Genomic DNA, 9,214 nt, shown 5'->3' on the forward strand with positions numbered 1-9,214 from the left:
ATGTGATGCGTTTGAAAATGGAACTTTGACCACTCCAAATAACAAAATCTTAATTTCTATTAGGATTTTATGAACTGTCTGATTATAGATCAGGCAAATCACACATCACTCCGAAATCTCCTGCTATGTACTAGGTGAAAATACTGTGTTGGGATGGAGGTGACAAAGATAATTATTTGTACGAGGAATGGCATGTTTCATTAAATGTTTTATGAGAGAATACTGTATAGCCACATTGGAGGCTATTAGCTTTTTAAGGATTTATTTATCATTTAAAAAGAGCCACAAATTGCACTTAAACTTTATGTGCTCCATTTTATTCCATGGAGTATAAATGAGAATTAAACGGAAGTTACACATTGAATTGAGGCACTGGATCTGGAGCGGCTGTATTGTGTTCTTGTGCCCTTGGCTTTAAGAGCGCATGGCTTTAGGCTCTCTGTGTACGAATGTGTTAATTTTTTCCTCTGTGAGATGGGTATATGGAGATGGGAAATGTGTTATTCTGGACAGTATTCCCGCAAGAGTACTAACCCCTGGATGCTGCCAAAACTTCAACGGAATCATTACATACAGGTGAATTAAGGGTGGGCTGCCAGCCATGAATGCCAAATGCAGTAACTCTCCTGAGGATGGAGAGGTCTTGAGGGGAGAGAGGAAGAACACAGTGGTGGAGCCTGGCCAAGTGGATGACCTTCTACCTGCAGTGCTTGAAGGTTGTGCCCTCCGTGACTTTCTATGAAGCTGAAAACCTCCCTGTGTGAGGCAGTAAGCTTGGATCAAAGTAAGCAGTTCCCACAACTACAGTATTCCCTTTCCTTCCCTTAAAATTAGCTTTGTGGTGGAAAGAAAGTTTCCACCACAAAGAGATGAACTTTGAAACACATCAGGTCTGGTTCGTGTGCAGCTTTAGTGGAAGCTTTTTAAAATGAGACTTAAGTCAGGAGTAACGGGTAAATCCATGTGTTTTTTTTCTTAAAAAATCATGAAATTTGTTTGTCCGTCCGTCCGTCCGTCCGTCCGCCAGTCTGTCCTTCCTTCCTTCCTTCCTTCCTTCCTTCCTTCCTTCCTTCCTTCCTTCCTTCCTTCCTTCCTTCCTTCCTTCCTTCCTTCCTTCCTTCCTTCCTTCCTTCCTTCCTTCCTTCCTTCCTTCCTTGAACAAAGAAAAAAATACAGAGAGATTTCCACCACAAACCCTTATATGGGAGGAGTGAACATTATCGCAATGATACCCAAGTGTGGACAGCAGAAATTTCACCATTGTTCAAAGAAGGCTCAGGCATGGGAAAAGGAAAAAAAAAAGAGCAGCAAGATGGCACCATGCTCTTCCTTTCTCACTGCTACTTATTGAACAATTATAACTATTAGGCAACCAAAGACCTGATACTTTGATCTGGATTTTCCTAAATAATACTAAAGTATGCTTGAATAATAATAATAATAATAATAATAATAATAATAATAATAATAATAATAATAATAATAATAATAATAATAATAATAATAATAATAATAATAATAATAATAGTAGTAGTAGTAGTAGTAGTAGTAGTAGTAGTAGTAGTAGTTATTATTATTATTATTATTATTATTATTATTATTATTATTATTATTATTATTATTATTATTATTATTATTATTATTATTATTATTATTATTATTATTAAGATTGGCCAAATGGAACCCTTCAGATGTTTTTGGCCCATGGCTCCCATTCGCCCTAACCAGTATAGCCACTGGTGAGGGATTATGGGAGTTGTGGTCCAAAAACTTATGGAGAATCAGAGCTGGCAATCCTTGCTTTATTTGTATATGATGCTATTGCTTGTAATATTTAAGAATGAGTGAAAAGCATGAAGTAAAACCCACAGAGACGTGTATACATGACTGGATCTTGTATCTTCACCTTCTCTCCTTGAGCAACCATGGCTGAAATCCAGTTCATTGCCACATGATGTAAAGTTATGCAGGTGTAACTTTATTGGGTGTTATGTCCAGGCAAGATAGATCACACAATTTGATTGTGCAATCGGTTGCATGGTTCATGTTGTGACCAGTTGCACAATGAGTCAATGGAAGTATTCCATGGATAGTACTTCTGCTTTGCTGCTGCTGTTCCTACCGTTGGCATACTATTGAGTTCTGCCCATGTAGCTATGCAACACAATTCTGTCCTGTGTCTGTTAAAACGATGCTGTGTGTGGATCCGGAGAAAGAATGAAGGCAGTGAGGTTGGTGGGATGAAGCACTAAGGAAAAAGTACCCTGATGATAAAAAAATTTATAAGAAGGATGCTGTGCATCAGAGTGTTCCCACTATGCACACTGTTGCTCATTTGCAGGCAACTACTCACTCTACTTTTGGTCAGGTGATCTTGATACAGCCAATAGGGTTTCCAGAAAGAAATCCCAAAGGTTAATCTATCCATTATTATAAATATTTATAAATGGGTTGGATAAATCATACAGTGTAATTATCTACCTAACTAGTCAAGCCATTAGGACATTAAATAGCACAAATCAGAACTCATTTGCTGCATTACTAGATTGATATTGATATGAAACAGCTCAGCAGCAGTGCTCATGAGCATTTACGGTGGCTTTAAAAGGAGCAGAGAGCCAAGGAATAGGAATATTTCCATCCATGTTTTTGCCACTGCTTTTTTACTTAGACATGTCAGATGTATGCACATGGTCTAATTAAAAGACAAACCTGGGAAGACCCAAAATATGCTGGCTATAACTTTGTGGGGTTATGATTGCTCTCAGCATGGAGCTTTAAGAGAAGAGAAGAGCAAAGATGTACTGTATTCCGGCTAGACCGGTTCCCAGTTTTTTGAACACGGATCTACCAAACTTTTCAGCCTTGACTTTATGGTCTGCTATGAAATGATAATTGATTTGAAATAATATGGAACTGAAAGAATGGGGTTCTAGGCCAGAATCTGTGATGATAGCTCCAAGCCTTCAATTCCTAATGCCATTCAGTGTATACATTGGACACTAGTATGTTTATCCACCCTTCTTCCAGTTTGCTCTGAGTAGCATGCTTGGCTTTCTTCACCTGACTTCCAAACAGATCCGTAAATGTAGTTGTTGAGGCTGAGCAGGATTAGCTTACCCAAGAAGGTCCAAATTGCATTGTGAATGAATGGGCATTTGAACCGGCATTGGCCATAACCTCACTCTTTAGTCAGCACACTACACTAGCTCTCAATGTTTTAGCTACCTTCTGCACTAAAGAATGTGACATATTACATATGTCTTATTGGGAAAATTTTAAAGTCATATTAATTTCAACCATTTGGCTGAAGCCTTCACAATTAATCAGTTTTAATTGGACCCATTTAGAATAGGATTGGAGGAAAGAATGCCCATTTTCTAGCTAATTTGCAATTTCCTGTCAGGATGTTTGGTTTTTCTCAATTCTTTATAAAAGATGGTACATAACATTAGATTGTCTGGTCTCTTCTTGTCCACGTTCCTCTTTGCTGCCCTCCCCCCGCTCCCTGTGTTTAATAAAACCTGAAAAATAATCAAACTCCCTTTTTTATTTTTAAAATTCCAGTTTGATTTCTACAAGAAGCTGGCTAAAGGACTTGTAACTAGTCAGGATCTGTCTCTTTGTCCTTTTCTCTTCCTCGGAAACATTGACAAGGGCCCTCTTGCAGAAGTTTGACTCTGCTTCTTGGCCCCAGTAAAGTACTAAATGTCACATCATGCCATTGATTCCCCCTTGTTCCCTGCCCCTCCAGGCACAAATGTTGTGCAAATATATTATTATAATGAGAGAAAGAAAGAGGGAGAGACTTTTTATGGTGCTCTCCATTTACCTGGCAGAATCTTTAAGCTCCCATTTTCTTTTCTGATTCCAGAAAAGAGTGTGAGATTCATTCTCTCTCTTTCTCCGTGCCCGTGTGTTTAGACATCTCATCTCCCATCTCCCGAGCAGAGGAGAGCCTCAGGGTACGAGCAGCTGACATACCCCAGGCAGTCTCTGACTGCCACTGTGATCTGAGGCAGCAATTCTCAAATAGGCAGGACAAGGTAGACCTGCTGGAATGTTGTTATTTTCCAGTTGCAGCCCAAACATCGACATAATATTTGCAATGACATTTAAATAACAACTCTAGATATAGATATTTTCAAAAAACACATTGCAGTAGCATATTTTCCTGCCAGCATGGTTGGAGGTGCAACTCCTTCAGGTGTGGATGGAAGTTTCAGAGGTGTATCTGGGGAACAAACTCTTCAGAATTACATATCCTACCTTGATTTCTCTGGAGAGGCTCAGCTATGGCCACCAAGGTGGGAGAAATTATGCATTTTAAAAATTATTTGCTTCCTGGTCTATTGAATGGTGAGTTCTAACTCAGGTTTTGATTATACCATTCTGCATATCTCACTTCTTGAAGCACAGTGTTCCCAGTGCACATGCAGATCAAATTATACTTCACCCTATGCCTAAATACATTTGCTAGAATGAGATTCAAACAAATGTGTTATCAGTATTTTTCTTTTCTTTCTGTTAGTTCAAGGGACCCATAATTACCTAGGGTGTTCCCTTTTGCCTTGCCCTCTCTCATAAATTGGTTTAGCTGGAATTATAGTTTATTTTCTTTTCTTGCCTTTCCCCGTCTTTTTTCCCTTTCCTTTTCTGTAAGAGTGGCCTTAAACAATATTTGGCTTTGCCTAATGATATGTACAGAAGACAAGTCTAAGTGGAACATCAGCTGTTTACATCAGCTCTAACAATTAATGCATGTTAATTTTTAATTACACTGATTGTACTACAGGCGGAATGTATGTTTTTTCACAGAACAGATGTACTACTCAGTTTTGCTGGTGAATATGCATATCGATTAGCTGTGGCTGCTGCCAGCATTTGAGAGACAGCCAGCATCTCATGCGCTGACACATGTAGGCTTCCCAGTTCTAGGGCAAAGGGTGATGGATCTGATCTGTGCTTCCTAGAAGGGCCAGAGTGAAGTTACGGAAGCAGGCCTCTAAGAGTAGCCACAAGGACTTTGCAGAGACTCTTGGCATAGAGCTATCTGTGTCTTGGGTGGGGTGGGGAGTGCGTACAGAACTCTCACAGCTTTAGAACAGAGAGCAGAGGACGTTAGTGTAAAGGCCCGTTCAGTCTATTTGTTTATTTAAAATATTTTTTTTACCCCACCTTTCTTCTTAGGAAGGACCCAAGGCGGCTTACATCCTTAAAAGACAACATATAAAGCAAAAAAGAGTACGTATACAAATACTGAAAAGGATCAAACAAATGCCACGCTAAAAGACTGTAAGCGAAAGCAGCACAAAAACACATTCGAGTGAATTTTTTTTTCCTGAGGTGGCCATCAAAATGCATCCAGGAAGCCTAGAAAGAAGGGTGTGAAAGGAGTATCGGTTCCCTCCTGTTTGTATTGTTGAATGCTATGGGAGCCGTCCCTGAAACAATCACGTTTAATACTAAGGGAATATAAGCTTTTGGTATATAGTGGGTATGGAGTGGAGTCCTGCTGTTCAACCTGAAGCTCCATCTATTTGAATTGTTAGTCCTAGAGTAAATCTGTCTAATCCCTAAACTTCCCATGGATGGACTGAATCCCATTTAAAACTTGGCAACCACAGTTGAAACTCCTGCTGCAATTTGATAGCACATCATGCCATGGTTCTCTATGGTGCGCCATAGAGCCCTATCAGTCTGTAGGCCCAAGTGTCTCCTTGCTTTCTGGAAAGAAGCTCAAAGAGACCAGGTTTTGAGGAAGCTGCTGCTTTTTGGTAGCACACGTGCGATGGCAGAAACAAGGCTGCAGAAAGAACTCTGTGGCCTCCATGTTGCTCTTCTTTCTAATCCCTCCTTTAAGTATCTAAACTAAAAGACATGGTGTAGCACTTACTTCCATAAATTAGCCCACTCTTTCTGTAGGAAAACAATCTTTGTCTTCAATCTGATGTTAGTTTGGTTTTAAGATTATTTTAAGATTTTAAGCAATGTGTTACAGCAAACCCGGACACTTATAACCTAGCTGTTTCCCTGACAATACTTGTAAAGTGAGCCATTGTAACTAGAATCCTTTTCTCCCCTTTAGGCTCAGTGTTAAATGGAGTGGCGGGAAGGTTGGTTCCTTGAGAACTGTTGAGTGAATCGCCTACTGTCTCCTCACTTCTTGCTCACACCTCCTTTCACTTGCTTGTTTTCTGGGCATTTCCCTCTGACCTCTGCTGTCTTCTTTCTTCTCCCACCCACATCTGCTCTCTTGCCATCACACTGGATGAGGCAGTGGTTATGGACACTGGAGTTGTGGACAATGGAGGGAAAAAGAAGCAGGGAGTGGTAATGCAAGCTGTTATGACTTGCTGCACCTCTGATATTATGAAGAACAGTGTAGAAAATTATAATTAAATTTGTAATGGGTCACTCAGAGGCTGCTCAACAGTTCATATCTATGAGAACAAAAAAACTACCATATTTTTCCAAGTATACAACCCTCCAATGTATAAGATGACCCCCTAATTTTGACCCTTGCCAGAGGCGGAGGAGCAGTTAATGGGCAGGTGCTCCCCCACCTCCGACTCCTGCTGCTACTGCCTCTGCTGCCCATTCACCTCCTCCATTGCGACTGCCGGGGCTCACCTCCAGCTCATGTCGCTGGCACCTTGTCCCCTGCCCGAAGGGAGCGCTGGAGGAAGCGATGTGGCAGCAGCAGTCAATGGGCAGCAGTAAGAGGCGCCAAGCGAGCGCGAGTGCTCCTTTGCCTCCACCTCCTTCCGTATAGAAAACGACTCTCAATTTTCCCCCTAATTATTTTAGGGAAAAGTGTCATTTTACACACGGAAAAAATACGGAACCTTGAGATTATTTTATTCATGTTATTATTTATTACATATATACTCCAACTATTCACTGAAAGATAGTGCTCAAGGCAGCTTGTGATCATGATACCATGCACCAGTTAGCAGTCTGTGATCCATCTGCAAGGGTCACCCCATGCATTGCAATAGTCAAAATGTGATTTAACTAAAGTACAAGTATTGCTAAGTCAGCTGGATTCAGAAATGGTCATAGGTGGCACACTAAGTGGAGCCATGCAAAGGTATTAATTGTCATCACTGCCACTTGTGACTTGAGTCCAGGAACTTTACAGGGTCAAGGGGCATGTCTAGAATACTAACCAGAGCTTTCTTGCTTTCTTGCTTCCTTCTACATCCCTCGGAAGTTTTCAGTTCAGATCCCCCAAAAAAGGTACTTGACTAGCATACAAGAAACATGTATAGATTTTTTTAAAAAAAATGTGGCTTCAAAAGTATTTAGGATTTACAATATATATTTTTCCTCGTACCATCCCTCAAGTGTTAGCATTAATAAACAGAAAATAATGCAGGGAATCAGTTAGTTCTGCTAGTCAGCTCCAATCAACCTGTTTGGAACAAAATATATAGAAGTGGTACAGGGCTCATTTATTTACAGGACATTCAGGAGAAAATGCTGAACTGCAGGCATGAGCCCTGGCCGGTCTAACTAGGAAAGCATTACTCACAGCAGACAACTGATTCTTTCTGTGCATTAATAAAATGGAGGCTTAGGATGGGCTGGCATTCCCCATCCCTTGAATGAGAAAGACAGAGGTCAGGACAGGGATGTGATGCTTTCAGAGATATGTTGGGGTGCCAGGGCAAATCTCAGTGTGCCTGTTGTCTGTAGTCTTGAGGGGGCAGAAGGCATGGCAAATAGAGATGGGGTAAAAGATAATATTCAGGCATGTGCACACATAATACAGGAGGAAGGCAGGCAATCAGCCACCTGTACACCCAGCAGGAAGAGAACAGCAACAGCAACATAGGAGTAGGCTGATAAGAAAGCAAAGAGCAGTGGGCTGGCTGAGGACAGACCAAAGCTGAAATGCTTTGGGGACAGTGCTTGACCTGCCTTAAAGGATGAGCTACCATTGAGTCATTGTTTAGAAACTTTAGATCATAGTGTTATCTGTTAACTATCCAAAGGAATGTACTTTGAGCTGCCAGGAAGCCCTTGCTATTTGAATGTTCCTGCTCAGTTAACCCTGTCGTTCCAGCCAGATCACCCAACCTGTTACGTATATGAGCCAGAATCCTATGACTTATTCATGCCAGTGTGAGAGGGGAGGTCAAAAGGCCCATTCCTTGGCAGAAGGATGTCAGAAGGTCATAGGGTTAATCAACTTTACAGGAAAGATAAGGAGACTGATATAACAAACGGAACATTTATTCCAGAACTATTTGCAGGGTAGACCAACAGGCCATATTAGCCCTCATTCTCCACTGTATGAATAATCTCTTAATCTATACCTGGAGGTTCTGCTTTATCCCGATGTCTTAGAATCTTTAATCCAACAACGAGAGGGGGGCTTCTCCACTCTCCACAGTACTTAGAGAATAGACTTTGGGGATTAGATTTCCCTTCTTTAAATCCTTCTCTGGTGCAGTCTTTTGAATGGTCTCTGGTGATGCCACTATCTAAGCGGTGAATCAACACTTTTATTTGTCATCATGCACCACTTGCAAGACTTGACACATGATAGGGAATGCAAGCATTACTCTCTTACATCAATTTGCCACTGTGGTGTATACTGTTCGACCTACAGCAGCATACATAAGAATTAGGATTCTGGCCATTATGTATGAATTGCATTTATATCCTATCTTCCATTTTGCAATTTGTCCTTACAACAATACTGTGAGGTGGTTTAAGCTAGAGACAGTGACAGACTCAAGGTTACCTTGTGGGAGACCCCTGACAGAATTATAATGCCTCCTTTCAGCGTGCTGCCCCTGCTCCCTTGAAGCCTGAGATGCAAAACCCATGAGTCAAGATGGGGAAAAGGAAGGGAAAACCCCCCAATGGAAGAATATAGAATACAAGGATGAAAAAAGTTTGGAAAGATAACAGAAGGGAAGGGGGAGGAGAAGAAATGAGGAAAGGATATAAAAGAGAAGAAGAATACAGAAGGGGTAACTTAAAATAGATATAAGCTGGGAGAGGAGAAGCCGAAAATAAGTTGAACATTCTTCCAGATGGTTGGGAATGGATCTGGAAATCCTCAAACCGAGACCTGCCAATAACTTACCGTATGTTTCCTGAAGGGGAAGCAGCACTCCAGAGGGAACACAGACCTCCCAAAAACCCTCTTATTGTGGTGGGAGAGAAAGATCTGAACAGAGAAGAAATGAGAGAAAGA

Source organism: Pogona vitticeps, chromosome 1, assembly GCF_051106095.1.
Source record: "Pogona vitticeps strain Pit_001003342236 chromosome 1, PviZW2.1, whole genome shotgun sequence".
In the NCBI taxonomy this organism is placed as follows: domain Eukaryota; kingdom Metazoa; phylum Chordata; class Lepidosauria; order Squamata; family Agamidae; genus Pogona; species Pogona vitticeps.